This window comes from Pinus tabuliformis, chromosome 5_2 (assembly GCF_031772625.1).
Source record: "Pinus tabuliformis cultivar Carrire ecotype Pingquan chromosome 5_2, CPIR1, whole genome shotgun sequence".
NCBI lineage: Eukaryota > Viridiplantae > Streptophyta > Pinopsida > Pinales > Pinaceae > Pinus > Pinus tabuliformis.
The window spans coordinates 358,968,101-358,985,726 of record NC_142306.1 but is presented as its reverse complement, the minus strand read 5'-3'; the positions used below and the strand labels follow the sequence as shown (position 1 = coordinate 358,985,726).

At 38.5% G+C, this 17,626-nt stretch overlaps 1 pseudogene; it reads right to left on the bottom strand.

Moving 5' to 3' along the window:
* Window positions 1-14,256: 14,256 nt before the first annotated feature.
* On the bottom strand, window positions 14,257-17,312 carry LOC149158943 (protein WHAT'S THIS FACTOR 1 homolog, chloroplastic-like; annotated as a pseudogene).
* Between the last annotated feature and the right edge of the window lie 314 nt (window positions 17,313-17,626).

Here is a 17,626-nt window from a genome sequence, read left to right as displayed (position 1 = left end):
CCAGCCTGTGTGCGTGAAAAAAACTGAATTTACATATCTATCTATGTTGAGAAGAGAACCTGCATCCTTATGCTCTGTTCTGTAAAAACAAAATTCTTCTTTTCATAAACAGACAGTTAAATTCTGGTGACAGCAGTCTTAAAACAGGAGAATTATGCTATTTGATATTGTAAGGAAACACGAGAAAATTCCTTCTTGGTTCAGAAGAAACCGAATTCAGCTATCCTCTGTTTCAGTGATTGACTGTTTGTTTCCCTGAGCATTTACTTTCTGGTTAAAACATAAAAAAGAGCACTCAAGACCATGCCGAAAGATTCATAAGGAAAGAACCCTCAAACTCTAACAAGTTGCACAAGCACCCTAAGGTGGTAGACCTTTTCACCCGGGCAAATTGGATATCCTTCTTTGACAAAATTCAGGTTATGAGAGGAGATAACTGAAGAGTTTTTTAATGTCCCTGAGACCCCAATTCAAAGACACATGCCACAGTTGTTTTAGGGGTTTGACCCTGAACCTACCCCTGAGCTCATCAGTAGAATTACTGGACTACCATTGGGGCTCCCTTGGAGCAAAGAAGAGAGATCATTGGGCCAAGTTGCTAAGAAAACATTTTTTCTGCCCGAGGAGCATCCTGTAGAAGACAAAAACGGAGTTAGAAGGACAAGCTTGCCTCCTCTTTGGAGTGAAGTTAGTTATCAAATTATGAAGTATATCACATGTGAAGGGAGGTTTAGCATCATCTATGGATATCATTTCAGGTTGTTACATGAATTAAGGCATGGGATGGACTTGCCTCCAGCCAAGAAACTAAGCATCCCATATTTCCTTCTTCAGTCCTTAATTGAATGTGGTACAAAGCTAAATGAAGGGATCCCAGATCAGTTGGCCCACCATGGGCTCATCAAACTGTTGGTGGAAGATGCTTTACACACCTACACTGTCCCCATATCTTGGGAAATCTTCAGAAACATGTCCAGGGATGATAACATTAGAACTTTGGCTACGAACATCACCCCATCCAGCAGTGAGGAGGGGGAGAAAACTAAAGAAATTCATAAGAACAATGATGAGGGAGCACAGGACATTCAAGCAGAGGGCAAAACAGAGGAAGAACAGAAAGAAAAAGAAGAATTTGGCAAGACTGTTGAGCCTAAAACAGAGGAAGAAACAACAGCAAAAACAGCAAGGGAAAAGAGGATACAGAGTAGAAAGGAAAAGACCGAGAAAGCCCAAATGAAGGCTGCCATAGCCAAAGCAGGCACCCAGAAAGAAAAGGGAAAGGCACACCCTGAGATATCAGTCATACAGACAGAAATAGTGGACACAGAGATTTCTAGAGGAAGCGAAGAAAAAGAACAGCAAGAAGAGAAATCCCCTGAGACGTTGGCAAGGGAGGCAGCAGTTGTGCTTGTTGCATTAAGCACACCTACAAAACAAAAAGGAAAAAGAAAGGCAAACCTCCATTAAATCCAGGAGAAGCACAAGGATCAAAGTGGGCAAACCCCGGCCACAATTAAAGGAACCAATTTTCATTGAGGACACAACCACTAAATCGAAAGAAGAGTCTCCTTCAAAGATATCTATCACCTATGAAAGAGGAAGCCCAAAAACCTCCACCTGGAGAGAGAGAATTAGGATGATGGACTCAAAGGCAGCTCTACAGGAAGCTGAAACATCTCTACAAGAAACTCTAGCTAAGTTAAAAGAGACTGAGAAATTGGAGGAGAAGGCAACCAAACAATCACAGGGAGAAGAAAAGACCGAGGAGATACTGGAACCAAGCCCTCAGCCTAGCTTGGGCTCATATTACAACCTGTTAGAAGGTGGGAAGATCATCCCACAGAAGTTTGTTGTACCACTTTTCTTTGCATTGGAACAAGAACGGGTTAGGACTCACACTTGGATGAGAATTGCCAAATCCAAGGGTGTTGCAGACATAGGCCACCTGGAAAAACAGCTCAAAGAGTCAAGAAAAGAGTTGGCCATGGTGAGGCAAATGGAAAGCAGTCAAAGAGCCAAATTACAGGAAGAAAATGAGCTGTTGAAAAAGCAGTTGCAAGAAGGTCATAAGGAAGATAGGCCGTCCATTTTGGGAGAGCAGCAGCAGCAAGAAGGACCTCCAGCAAACAAGGAAACAACAGAGGAACAACAGAGAGAGGAAAAGTTGCAAGCTGATGTTGAGATGCTGACAAAACTGCTACAGGAAAAGGAGTCATAGGCAGCAGAAGAAATACGGGTTTTGAAACAACAAGTGCAAGAGAAAGAAGCCCAAATGGTCTACATGGCCAGCAGGGCAGTAGAAGCCTTACAATGTAGACAACCTGCTAAGTCATATGCATTATATCTTAAAGATCAATGGTTGCAATTTCAAATTAACACATTGACCCAAAGGGGCACCATTCCATTCCATAATTACAATTAGTTCATGTATTTGTGTGACAGTAGCTCAGCTGAAAATAATGCCAAGTTAGCAAAATTCTATTTACACAACTTAACACTTTCAAACATGAATCTATGGGACCCCAATGCTGCATTGGGAGATGTGCAACTCATGGCCATGGCTTCCTGGTTAAGCCATGAGGAAAAGAGGGCAGCAGAAATTTGGAAAGTTATGGACAGGGAGCTAAGTGAGCCACTCATGATCAGAGCAGAACCAGAAGATCCCTCAGCTTTAGTATATGCCCATCAACACCTTGCCAACAACCCTTAGGTTCTCCCAGACTACGTTGAAAGGCAAGCTCAGGCCACTGCTCGCTTTGAAGACATGGAAAGACTATTGGGTGATAACTGCATTCATGCTTGCACAAGGAGATGGAACACATTGTCCCACAGTCTGAAAATAAGAGAGTACCACTCCCCAACAAGGATGAGGGAGGCTTTGGCAAGAGTGCCACTTTATAAACAGTCAATGCAAAATCTGAAGGCCAACTGGATTGGCCTAAAGTTCAGTCCTCCATTGCTTTTGGGACTACTGGAAGGGGTCAAAGAAGAAGAAGAACACAGGCAATGGGAGGAAGTAGAGAGAAAAGCAGGGTTTCATGACCGAGAAGAGGACATCACCTCGGAAGCCTGGGATGTCAGACAGGCAGTCAAAGCAATCAAAGATGATGAGCTGGATTAGTTGCTCAGAGGATGAGCAACACATTCAGCAGGGGGTGATGATGAGCCCCAAAAATGGGTAACTTTATGGGCTCATTTTGCCTATTATTCTCGATTAATCCACCATTCTTCATAGTTTTATGCATGCTTTTGAATATATTTATGTTAATTGAATGAATGAGAATAGTCACTTGACCACAAAGTCTAATACGTGCTTATTGCAGATTTTTGGACATCTTTTGGACCAAGGTCAAACATTTATGAGCAAGTTGACAGCCAAAAACGAAGGAACAAGGTTGAGGATTTGTAGTAAGGGTGTCTCCTGCACTAAATGACCCCTTTCTCGAGTTCTCCACCATCAACTCGGAGTTCAACAGCCCACCAAAGATGATTTCAAGGGGCAGCCGAGCAGGTTTTGTGAAGTGGCTGATTAACTGCAGTTTTGGCAACCAAGCTCCTAAAGTTAAGGAGGACTGTTTGGGAGTCCTAGTGTTGCATAAGTAGGAAGGCTCCAAACCTTAGTAGTTTAGCTATTGAACAGTTGTTTTTCGCACTTTAGCGCAACTCTGCATTTCAGCTCATTTTCGAGCTCTTGCTGTAAACAGTTTAGTGACATGATTATTTTTTGAATAATGGAAATAAATTTCGCTTTGCACCAGCTCTGAGCTTTCTTAGGAGGTTGTAGCTCTTGGGGATGGGCCCAACCCAAGTCCCAATACCTCCTTCGTGTATTTTTATGTGTTTTCCTTGCATTCATAGAATAATTTCTGTTATTTAGGTTAAGATCTTGCTTTGTTACTTAGGTTGTTTTTGATTATTAAAATAGCTTTTCATGCTTCAGGTTGATTTAACAGTTTGGTAACAGAAAAGATCTGAAAAAAGGCCATCAAGCAATCCTTGATCTCATCTCTCCCTCCTTGGGACCATGAGTTGAGACCAAGGCATACTTGTTGCCACAAAACACTGTTTTTGCCTTTCCATGCAATTGCTAGTGTTAGATTTTTAGGTGGAAAAGTTGATACCAGTTGTACTTGCATGTTTAGATCTGTTCTTGCTTAGTTTCCATAGTTATCTTGCATGATTTCCTGTTTATAAACTTCTATTCATCATGTTTTTGGTTTTTAGGTCAGATTATGTCAAAATAGATAGCTCTCTGGTTTTTCTAGTCTTTGTTCGATCAGTTTTGGAAAATAGTGTGCAAAACACCTATGATACATTGCCACCTATCCTTCCTCCATCATACAACCTGCTCCAACCCCTAATTCCAGATTTCTTCCCTTCATTCGCCACACTTTTCCATTTGACCTAATTTCTACATTCTTGTGCAACATTGCTCCCTCCATCCTTGAACAAATCCAACCACCTTCATCACTCCTCAGCTTCATTCACCAGGTCCTAGACCCCTTCACATCCTCATCCATCCTCCATTTCCACTTTCCCACCTTTTTCCACCATCAACCCTCCAAAATCCTCTTTCGGCTCTTCCTGTAGAACTTCCTGTAAAACCCCTGCAGACTTCCTGTAGAAGTTCATGTGAGCAGTTTTTCGAGATCTGATCACTGTGAAACTCTCTGGAAGGGTGCTAGGGACCCCTTAGGCCCTCTTCTCACCTTCCCAACCTCCTGCAAGCGCCCACTCCATTTCCTTTCGCCAATCAACCTCTGCACAATCAAAAACAGTTAAAGCACATGCATAATAATTCTGCAAGATTACTCAAAAATACAAAAAGATGTTTTTTCCATATTTTACTTCAGAAGTAGCTTAGTCACATGCATTTTACCTTTCCAAGAGTCAATGGCATCCATTTTCGCAGCTTTCATCTCTTTTCTTGCACTAGTAGGGTTAGTCGGTAAAACTAGGGTTTGCATTTCCTTTCAGCTTTCAGCTTCTTTCTGCAAGTAGACTAGCCTCTTTTGAGTTAGCTTTCGTCCATCATAGTTAAAAGCTTCTTCTAAGAGCTCATAGAAGTTGGCTTAAGCTTCTAGCGAACTTGTGCCAGTTGATCAAGTGACAGCGTGCGGCAAGAGCTAGTACTTGTGCATATAGCACCATCGCTTCCTAGTTTGTTACGAACAACCGAGTTCATAAAAGTAAAGAAGGGAGTCCCAGGAGTTGCAGCATCATTGCTGCAATACTGGGGCCCACCAATTACCTCCAAGATTATTGCCCTCCGCATAAAGCCAATCCTCTCCAGGATGATCTCAAAGGAACAATTTGCCTTCCTTAGACACCGCCATATCCAAGAGGCCATAGGCACCGCTCATGAAATGCTTCACTCCATCAAAACCCATTCTAAAAGAGCTGCCATACTCAAGATTGACTTATCTAAGGCTTTTAACAGAGTAAATTGGACTTATCTTCAGCTCATGTTCACACACATTGGGTTTCCTCACCAATTCATCAAATGGGTGGGAAGTTGTTTCACAACTGTTTCTTTTAGCGTCCTAATCAATGGGGCAGCATCTAACTTCTTCCAACGCTATTCCTTCTGACTATGGAAGGTCTCAGTAGGCTCATAAAATCAGCAAGAATAAATGGCACTCTAGGAGGCGTGGAAATCAATGACAGGACCATTATTTCTCACCTTCTTTTTGTTGATGATGTTCTAATTTTTCTAAATGGCTCCTTTAGAGATACCTCTAATTTCGAGTCAATTTTATCTCTTTTCTCTAAAGCAACAGGAATGGAGCCGAACTTCGACAAATCAACAATCATTTTCAGCTCCTGTCTCCCAAATGAACAAAGATATGCCTCCCAGCACTTCGGGTTCGTAAGGCAGGAGCTGGAAGCTGGACTGAAGTACCTGGGTTTCAAGCTTAAGCCAAACGGGTACCACATTGCAGATTGGGCGTGGATGCTTCCAAAAATTGAAGCCCGAATAAATATTTGGCAGTAGAAGTGGCTCTCTAAGGCTGGTAGAATCACCCTCATAAAATCAGTCCTTGAGGCATTTCCAGTCTACTGGATGTCTCTGGCTTGGATCCCTAAAGGCATTCATCGCAGAATCAAGCAGATCTGCTACAGATTCCTATGGCATGGCCAAACAGTAGGTAAAACTTTCGCTTGGGTCAATTGGGAAAGGATAGCAAAACCCAAGAAATGGGGACGTTGGGGATTCAAGGATCCCCAGGACTTTGCAAAGGCCCTAGGAGCAAAATTGGGTTGGTAAATCATTACCTCGAGCAACCTCTGGAAGGATGTAGTTTACAAGTACATTTATCCACTATCAATTTCAGATTGGAATCATAGCCCCAGCCACAGTCCCATGGGGGTCTCAATCATCTAGAAGGCCATCACACACTCAATTGATATCATAAAACAGGGCCTAGCATGGAAGGTGGGGGACGGATCCCAAATCAGAATTGGCTCTGATGCCTGGGCAAGAAGCGAAAATGCCCATATTTTGCCACGAGAGATGAGACAAGAACTCACAGCAGCAAGGTTCTCACAACTTGCACACATCTCGGCGGAGGAGCAGCATGAGAGGCCAAATATGCAATGGAGGGATTTTGAGCATCTGGGCATAAGTGGCAGATGGAGCAGGGAGTGGATGAGGTTCATTGGGGCGCTGGAGGAGGCAAACATCAAGATCTCAGCAAAAGAGGATAAGTTGATATGGGCCAAGGTCCCCACCGGCATATACTCTCCAAAGGTTGGATTCGCATCAATCATGGAAACTCGAGCAATGGGAGTTATCTGCTGGTGGTGGCGATTCATTTGGAAGCTGAAAGCCCCCCATAAAGCTCGGCTACTCATTTGGACTATCCTTTCAAATAAAATTCCCACAGACCAAAACCTGAAAAATCAAAATTTCCATGGCCCTTTCATATGTAGCCTATGCAAAGCTGCCATTGAGGACACAGATCACCTCTTTCTCCATTGCTTAGTACCGGCTAATATTGGAATATCATTACCACAGCGCTCTCAGTTCACCTTCGTTGGACAGGCCACAATGTAAATGAGGCTTGGCAGACATGGTAGTCAAGCACGGCCAACCAGAAATTAAAAAACTTACCTCTCATTATACGCTGGGGCATATGGATTATCTGGAACCATAGAATTTTCCAGGATAAAGATATATTGGGAGCGGCAGCCTGCAATCATATATTGGCCATTTATAACTCAATCCCTGAGTATCCAATCCAGCATCCCCCTCGGGAAATAATCCCAGAAGTAATAGACAGAAGTCAGCCATGGGTGTACTTCGATGGCTCGGCCCAACTGGAGGGTTGCGAGGGAGGGGCAGTCCTATATCTAATGATTCAGTGAGCTTCAAATTAAAAGTGGGATTAGGGAGAGGCAAAAACAACTACGCAGAACTAAACAGTCTTAGACATCTCCTCCTCTTTGCCAGGGTAAAACACTGCCATAACCTTCAAATATTTGGAGACTCTCAGCTCATCATTAAGTGGATAAATGGGATCTATAATTGTCACTTGCACACACTCAGAGACTTGGTGGAGGAAGCTATTGAATTAAAATCTCAGTTTGAGTCTTTTGTCTGCTCTCATATCTACAAAGAAAGGAATGAAATGAAGTCGGTGATCTTCTTTCCAAAGAGGCCGCGCAGCTGACCAGAGGACAGTGGTTGATTCAAGAGTACAGGGATGGAGACTTTTTCCAGATCTACCATAGGCCTTTCATCGAAGAGACGGTTCATTTTCAGGACTGATCAATATGATCATCCTAGTTTTTTGTTTTTTGTTTATTTCTGCTATACAGTTTTTAACATTGCAAATACAGACCTGGTTTATTTTTTATCCTTCAAGTTTAATGAAGGAAGATATGGAAATATAATGCTCATAACATCTGGACTGACACTCTGCTGATAGTAGTGAAAGCATTTCTCAAATGCTGGCTTACAAGTTACAACATGTAATTTTCTTAAATTTCTTAATGAAAATTACGCTTTTTCATTGGAAAAAAAAACTACAAAATACCAGCATGAACGGCTTTATGCACAACACTGCTAATACAAAAGTAAAATTATAATTAAAAGCTATACCATGACTGGCCAACGTAATCATCTAGCTAGCTCTGGATATTAACCACTAGATGATTTCGGATTTTCTAAATATTAACCACAGTACCTTACGGGGTTAACTAGCCGTTTTCTTTTCTGTATTAATGAAAGAATATACACCTAGTTCATACTGTCAACCACGAGATGACATCAGATTTCTAAATATTAACCTCATTATCATATGGGGGTTTACCTAGTTGTTTTCTTTTTCCGTATCGAAAAATAGGTAATGACAGAATGCATACATAGAAAGAAAATGACAAATGTATACCAACCTGATTCCAGACGAAGAATGAGGCTGATCCCTTAGACTTGCACAAACCACCCTCGTTTCACCTTCTTCCACGATGGTGAACCCTCTTCTTTGCATTCACCTGTTGCAGAGCAAAATTCCTTATAAAATTACTGGCCATGCCAAAAACCAATAAAAATGAAACTGACAAAAAAATAAAAAGCAGAAAAGCTTTACCTGGAATATCTCTATCAATTCAAATGCCAATGATTAAAACCTTACGAATTCCCTTCAAATGACAATGTTTAAAACCCTTGCGATGTCCTGTGAGATCTCCAACTTTTCCTGATTAAGAGCTTGGGCTTCTCCTTCTGGAGCGGGCTTCTCCTCTCGGCCTCTTGGACCCTTCATAGCTTCTTTCGCTTTGGTTTTCATGATTCTCTAGCTGTCCCCCTGCTCTGAACGCTGAACGCTGTCTTTATCTAATGGTCCAACGCAGAAGTGGGTCGATGTTCACCAAATACCTCATTCTTTAGAGTTGGAAATGGGGCAATGTTCCCTAAATACTTCGTTCTTTAGAGTTGGAATATGGCTAGCGACTTAGAATGGCTGTTGCAAAAGTCTTTACATTAATCCCATAAATGTGTGTGTTTGAAGATTTAAAAAAAAAAACAAAATCTTCGTCATGGCAATGTCCCGTTAAAATTTTGAAAACGTCCTCATGGGCAATGTCTCGTTAAAATTTACGAAGTTTTAGTTCTACTTTATTTGAAGTGACATTAATAAAATTAGCAACGGCTCTGAAAAGGTTAAATTATGATAATTTTAATGATATATGTACATTTGATTCAACATTTTTAAATTTCAGTATCTTGATATTATCTGAGTTTGAAGGGGAACACAACATCAATTAATAAAAAAACAACTACACTACTCAAACTATGAGAATATCAACCCATTAATTGATTAACTTTACAGTGAAATTATACCAGCGAAAATGAAAATAGCACAATCAAATTGAAAATATTGTGTAACTTCCTCAAATAAATAAAATGTTTAAGTGAAATTGCTAGTTTGATTTTAAAATATATTTTTAGTTGTTTATTCATTAAGTTTAATTATAAATTGAATGACTTTAATTTATATAATTTAAAATTTAAATAATTGTCAAATTCAATTATTTGTGAAATAGTCCATAATAATAATAAAATCATTATTACATTGTGAATTCATTTAAAGAACAAATTAATTAATACATATTCATCTTAATTTAACATTCATTAAGTTTCTAAATATATATATATAAAAAAAAAATATGAAATAATTAACAAAAGTATATCTTCACTTAGAATTTGTTAAATATTTATTGGCTTCCATTAAAATATGTCGTATATTTATTAAATGTGAAATCTATTAAATACAATGTACAAAAAGATGAGATCACGAGTAAAAATCGAGCTCAACCTTATTTTTATTTGCCCCAAAACCTAGGGCAACCCCAAGGTTAGTATAAACATGCAACAACTTATTTTCTAATTTTCAATTTTTAAAGTCTTTTATTCTTTTTATTCTTCAAATTAAGCTAGTTTTACTTGGGAATATGAGATTTCTCTCCACTAGATTGTTCGCTTAACAATTGATAAGTCGTAAATCAAGACAAAATACTAAATTTCTAGTTGGTGTGCTTGATCCAAAGAAAAATACATGCAATCACAATTTCCAATGAGTTAAGAACTTTTAATAGCAAAGAATTTAATGCCAACAGCTTATTAAGAATTTGGATTCATTTTTTTATTGTTAACTAAAATGAAAGTGAATCAGAGAAATCACCACCGAGTCCCCCAAGCACAACCATCATTTTAACCTAAGGCAGTGATTTTCAGCAATTTGCTCAATATTTCATGTGCGTGTTTTTCTTCAATACAACTCATATTTGCAGTGTGATAATAAAGGGGAAATTATAACACTTCCAAATTTTCTCTTCTTCATGTAATATTAACAGCAAAGAAACAAAGCACTTGAATGCATTGAAGAAGACAAGACACCAAGTAAAACCCATAAATATGGAAATGAATGAACAAAAGGATATCAAAATACAAACGTGTCTATAAGTATAAATTTATCTACAAGGTTACTTGCTGCAATCTAAATTTTTCCTGTGGAATATTGTTAAAATGCAGGAAATGATCAGACATTGTTGAACCAGGGAACACATCCCCACAATTGTGATATTTGCGGTAGTTTAAGGTTTCCAAAGGATGTGAATTACTGGGATACTAGTAGGTTTTCAAAGGATGTGACTTATGTGGATATTGGAATCTATGTAGGAAAAAAAATCTCCCCAAGACATGTTACCTGATGTTCACGCAGCCAACAGAGTTAACTACACCATTCAAAGCAAAGTGGAATTTTTGTCGACCTTAATAACGTAAGGATGTATTATATCTCAACAGATGAGAGAAAGTACAAATTTAGGATGAATTTGAAAGAAAATGGCATCTAATCCAAAAATGGAGGCCCTCTTTGTTAACAAAAAAACCATTTACAAACTAAAAAACAAATAGGTTTATTGTATTGCAAAGAACTAGGAATAAAACAGTGACAAAAGAGACAGACGAGGTTCACCAAAATGTTGTCATTTGGGAGCATTTCCAGCAATGGTAATGCCTTGAACTGCTTCTCAAAACCACTGTTATTGTAGTAGTAGTTGTTACAATTGATGACATGCTTTATGTTATAACTGCCATGCACAGTACCAACCTTGGCTCCAACTTTGACAAGTTTCCAAATTAGGTTAAATTGGTTATCGTTAACTTCCTTAAGCTTCCCATTTGATTCCTCTCACCCAATTTAACTTATAAGTAGGAAGTTTTAGGCTCCCGACTACTAATATTGTCACCTTTCATTGGAGAATAATGCTCCAATGCAAATAATTGTAATAGTTATTATGTAGGGATTATGTTATAGAGTGTAGACAACTCTAGGTTTAAGAGTGAAAATATCGCAGTTGGTTACTATAAAGGATGGAGCCTTCCAGTAGGAATTTACTAGCTTAGAAATGGATGTATTTGTGAATAAAAAAAGGTACTTGTGTTGAATTTCTAGTCTCTCGTTTGCTGCATTTGCCAGTTTACAACCTAGTATCAAAACTTGGCCAAGACTAACTCCCTTCAAAGAGGAGCATGGATCATGGATCTACCAGAAATGAAATCCTCATCAGAATAGGAATAGATTAGAGAGTTTATAATAGCATAGGAGTGCGTTGATTTCTACTCTTAAGGTTTGCAAAAATAAGTATGCATTGTTGTTTTTTTGAGCAAATAAATCCATGTGTACTTTGCATAAATGAGTAATGCATTGTTGTTGTTATTTTTTGTGTGCAAATAAATCTGTGTGTAGTTTCCAGAAATAAGTATGCATTGCTTTTGTTATTTTTTGTGTGCAAATAAATCTATATGTAGTTTGCATAAGTGTGGTTTTCTTGGGTAAGTGAAGCCAAAGTGTAGCAAATTGTGAGTTTCTATTGAGAAGGATTTAAAGACAATAAAGAAGCTAGTTGCATGGAAAGCTACAAAGTTTGTTTTCTCTTTTGAGCTAGAGTGTGAAGTGCACTCTTAGAAAATTTTGGACTTTGTTGCAATTGTTAGGTGATTCACAACATCCAATGTAGAACCAACAAGTGATGGAGATATGGAGCATCCATTGCATAACCAAGAATATGTTGCTCTGTGTTGAATCTCTAGTCCTTGATTTGTTGCATTTCCTAATTTGCAACACTTATCCACTTATTTGTTCTAATATAGCAAAATTTGAAGCAACCAGTGTCCAATTTTCATCCTCTGACCTTAGGCATTGATGCTCCTCCCCAAACCATCACAACGAGAAAGTGTCCACCATCTTAATTCAATAGATGAAATATCTAAGTCGATTCAAGCCACTAAAATTAGGATATCGAGATTCCCGCACCCTAAAGTGAACAGATAAATCTTTAGATATTGCATAAACCTTTAATAAATGGAAAACAACCTGAGAAATAAAAAGAGACCATTGTTACTAAAATGTTGCTTGTTCATCGAAAGCTTCCTATTTCCAAAACAACTCAAAAAATGATTAAGCAGCAAAGAACCAAGGCTTGAAAATTTTGCTAGGTCAACAAATCACTATGAATAAAGCCCCAAGTACAAAGTCGTAGAGTGCCAACTATAACTATAATAACGAATCTCTCAATAAATATCAACATAACCGAATCCAATTTACACATAGTGATGGGAAAATGTAAATGAAGCAACGTACAAGTTTCTAACAAATACCCATTTGGAAATTGTACCTAAGAGATAAATGAAGAAACAGAGAGACATGAGGGTGGAAATGATGTTGGACTCATTGTTTGTGGCACGCATTCAACGGGTCAAAGCATTGTTAGTTGAAGCACTCACAACTAATAATGCTTAATTCCAGTGGATTTTTTAGAAACTTAAGCATAAAATGATGGAAAACATAAATAAAACATCGGGATTCGGAAAATCCTTTTCCTAAGACGAAATCGCCAAACAAGAAACCCAAGAAAACAAGACAAACTTATTGATATCATGTCTGGTGCTGCTAAACGTTGTGGAAACAAAGTAGATCTATAATCCAAGACCAAACGAAACAAAATGAAACAAACCCCTGTAGATACGGATCTCCCTACCAAACTATTTGACAAATAGCTTCATGAGAAACTGTTAGATTCCCTACTTACGGAACCAACAAAGAATGTTCGCAAGACAATAGAATAAACGCAAAATGCATGTCAAAATCTACTCAAATTTGCAATGTTGCAAAGGGGGCATGCAAATTTTGTCAAGACATTTGTTAAAAGTAGGACCAAAGAGAAATAAACGCCAAGAACCTGAGAATGGATCCAAAACTTACCAAAAGGCTCTAAATTCGACAGCATTGCAACCAGTGAAAAGAATCAAAATATTGTTCAATGCAGACACACTTTGCATGCTCATCCTTATTTATTTATTTACCATAACTTAAGATTCCAGGTTGAGGAGACACAATTCAGCTCAGCCCATCAGCGCAAGTAATGTCTGCCATTTCCATTACACAAATTCGTTGTCTTAGAGGTGTCTGCCATAGCGGTTTCATTGAAAGAATAATCTCCAACCATCATGTAATCACTTTCCGAGAAGACAAAAGTAATTTTTTTCCCTGAAAAAAAAAAAATAAAAAAATAAATAATATAATAATAATAATAATAATAAAAAATAAATAAAAATAAAATCAAAAATAAAATAAAATAAAAAATAAATAATAATAATAATAATAAATAAAAATAATAAATAAATAAATAAAAATTGGCAATTTCTATTTAAAGATAGAACCAAAATTTCATTCTTCATGTGTTGAACCATTGTTGCCATTATAAATCAAGCACTCGGTTTCAAAATAAGAAACTTTGTTTACCTTTTCAACAACAAAAACACTTGAGTAAATCATAACTGTGTCTAAAAGGATCAGCTTAACTTCTACAGAGTTGTGAATATTACAGATTTAGATGGAAACACAAAGCTTGCTAGCATATTCATTTAATTCGCTGTAAATATGAGTGTGTGAAAAAAATTCAAAGAAGAGACAACACTATCAATTGATCCCCCTAAGGGAATAGAGTATAATCCTAAAGTTGGCATCTCCCATTCATGGAATTTATCACCAAAGATGAGTCTCCAATACAATGGAGGATAGTACATTACTTTTAACTAACAAGAGAAAACAACAGCCTTAATTCCATTAATTCAACTATATTTTTTGTCCTTGAACCCAACTCAGCTTTCTACCTTAGGTATGGGAACTTTTGTCAATTGCTACATTTTACCGATTTCATCATTCCCACTTCTTCATGAATTTCCTTTTCTTACTTTTCATCTTGGCTAAGTATCTATGCATGAAAAAGCTCCTTAAGTTTTGGGTCACCCTATTTCAAATACCATAACTGAATAACTTTTCTTTGAAGACCATGAGAGAGTCTTTCTCAATTAATTACTCCCCTCTATATGCATCTTTCAAAAATATTGTCCAATTCATCTCGATGCCTTCCAAATAAAAGGTACGAGACTACTCCTTAAGTGTACGATAGGTGTCTTTTCCCAGCTTGAAGTCATCCTTGAACTCCACTAGATGATGTATGGAGGCCTTCTTCTCTAGGGTCGAGCTAAGAAACTCATGAATCAAGCCCACTCTATACTTCTTCCCCTCCAGAGACTGCAAGTTCAAATTGGAGTTGTTAAAATACCGTGAAACCAGAGGAAGTGTATTGCAAGCATTCAATATCTACACGTCATCCTTGCTAGTAGGGAGACGCTTAGCATAATTTACAGGAAACACAAATGCCTTTTTAACTTTCTCCTCATTACCAATATAACTAGCCTCCAAGGTTGTAACTACCTGTTATCACTCCAAGAAACTCTCCTAGGTTGCAGCTCAAAGATGCCTGGTAACATTTAATCTTCAATATTGTTCTCAGAACTATTGGAATGGATGATGGTTTGGATCAAGTCAGATAATCATTTCAGCTCTATTCTCACTCAAGACATGCATGAACACCCTCAACAAAACAAGGCTTTAGACCACTAATGCTCAATAATTTATAGACTTAATGGATAGATGGAGAATACTAACTGTACCAGCAGATTGCATACATCAACACATATGAATGGCCAGCTACAGGAAGTAAATGAGACTTGCAAATATAATTTATCAATGCAGAGATAAGATGACAGTTATCTGGCATTAGACATAGCAGAAAACATGAATAACCTATGAAAGTGCAAGCATAAAACAACAGAGAAAATGGACATTAAACATATAATAGCAAAAGAAGTTTATATTGCTAGAATGAAGAAGAGAAGCTTGAAGGAACAGAGGAGGAACAATCTCCAGAAGTTGAACCCCTATTACATTTTGCTTTCAGATATTTATAGCTTTTTACAATGATGTTGAGTCTTCTGAGGCTTGAGAGGTCTTAATCTATCCCTCTGTCTTGTTTAACTATTTGATCTCTGACCAGGCAAGCATGGCTCGGAGGTTTCTTCTTCTGACAGAAGAATAACCGCATTTAGATATTTTGGGTAGTTTGTTGCATTGTTTTGGAGCTCTCTCATGCTAGAGATGCCCCACAATCATTCTGTTTGTTCTGGCTATGTCGTGTTGTAGCTCCACGATCGCTTTGGGTTGATTTATCCTCTACTCTGTGGTGGAATGGCTCTTCGGGCCTATGAAATCCCTTTAAAATGTGGACAGTGACTGCTTTCTATTATGAACGAAGAAATGATGCAATATTGTAAATTCCCGCCTTCTCTGTGTATTTTGGAAATACGTGAAAAACACTGAAAAACAGGAAAAAAAACCGCTTCGGCGGACTTGAAATAATATACAATTTCGTTTCGGAAACCCATCGAGTCCGGGTTTCATTGCTATCGCACTACTCCAAGGTTCGTTTGTATTTCGTTTAAATAACAAAAACACACAAAAATACATTGAAAATGGGCTTTGGCGGATTTGAAAGATTATACATTTTCATTCCCGAACCCTTTTGGGTCCGGGCTTCATCGCAATCAACGCTGCCCTGTTTCCCTTTGTATTTCGTTATATAACGAAATACACAAAAAATGCATTAAAAATGGCTTTGGCGCGGACCTAACATCTTATGAAATATCATTTATAATGCCGTCGGATCCGTTAATCGGGTCGCATACATATATATGTAGAGGCCCCGCCCCTTAAGGTTTTCGCCGATAGTGATCTGGCGATGTAACATTGGTCGTCGATCTGCGTGCATGATCGACGGTCCACGTTTAATCGCCAATCACAATCACTCATTCCCCTTGGTCTGTGCTGATAACCGCTAACTCGCCTCCGCCGATTGCGACCCGCTGATCCGATCGTCGAAGATCGCTGAGTGGCGGTGCCTTCCGCCCAGCCAGAAGTCCTCTTGCTTGTCGATTTGTGATTCATCGCTTAGATCTAGGCCGTTGATCGGCCAAATCTAACGGCTGTTGTGGATTGCACTGTGTAAGCCTGCGATAATGGTTTTTCATGGTTTTCAAGCATTTTTTGCCTCCCGATAATGATTTTCCGCCCTTCCAAGGGCTCTTGGCATGCGACTGTTGTGATTTTTAAATGATCTTAATAAATATTTGAAGACTTTGGGGCATACTTAGATCCTTTGGCATGATTTTAAGAAAAGTTTGGAGACTTTGGGAGTGTTTTGGGTCCATTTTTGGGCCAAATGCTTCCAAGGCTAACACTACCAATGAAGGATCCATCTCCCACTATGAAAGTTATGGAATTCGACGACCATGTTCTTCAACAATTCGGAAAAACTATGGGTATTCTTTAACTCTGTCTCTGAAATCATCTAGAAGACCAAAGATGTGCCTACAGTGGTGGAATTTGGATATTGTGATGCGTTTGTCTAAAGACATTGTGATTAGTTTTCTCACTGTATCCATCTGGGCTTTCTCTCTCTTCCACGATAGTTTTATCTTCTTCCAAAAGCTTCTCCATTAGGCCAGTGAACCTAATCCACATTTTATTGTCAATGTGTTTGTAAAGCTCAAGTAGGGCTGGATGTCTTTCAATGTACCTTGTGACCTTTCTTCCTCTTACAAAAACTGATTCCCTATACATTTTCCCAACCTCATCTAGATGGAGTACCTGTTTTGGTTCCTTTGCTAGCCACTCTTTTTATTTTGTCAGAAACCTAAAATAATTGCCTCTCTCCACTATGTTTTTAAAGGCTATAATTCTATGTGTCTCTACCTACACCTTCTTTCTCATTGGTCCCTCTTTTTTCTTCTTAGGTCTCTTAATGTGCGGAGCATATGTCAACATAAAGACATGTTGCAAGACTTTGTTTTCATAGTGGTTTTCTAGGGCTAAACTCCAGTTTGATCTGTGAACAAAACCCATTGGCTTCCAGGCACAAAGTAATATTTTTTTGCAGGAAAGCCCAGACCCATGTTGAGAGCCCACATATTTTCGGTAACTTAATAGAACCTATGTTCCATCAAACAGATTACTACTGACGAATCGCTTAAACCCATTTCACTTCTACTGAAAAAGGTTGATACAGTCCTCGTTTTCTCCAATCCTTAACAAATTATTCTCTCATTCTTGTAGCAGTGGTGGCATCTTCGAAATCAGTAGCTGTGAGGGACCACCAGGACAGATGTTCTGGGTTTTATGGACAAATGAGGCCCCAATAGAGCAAGGGATACAACCAC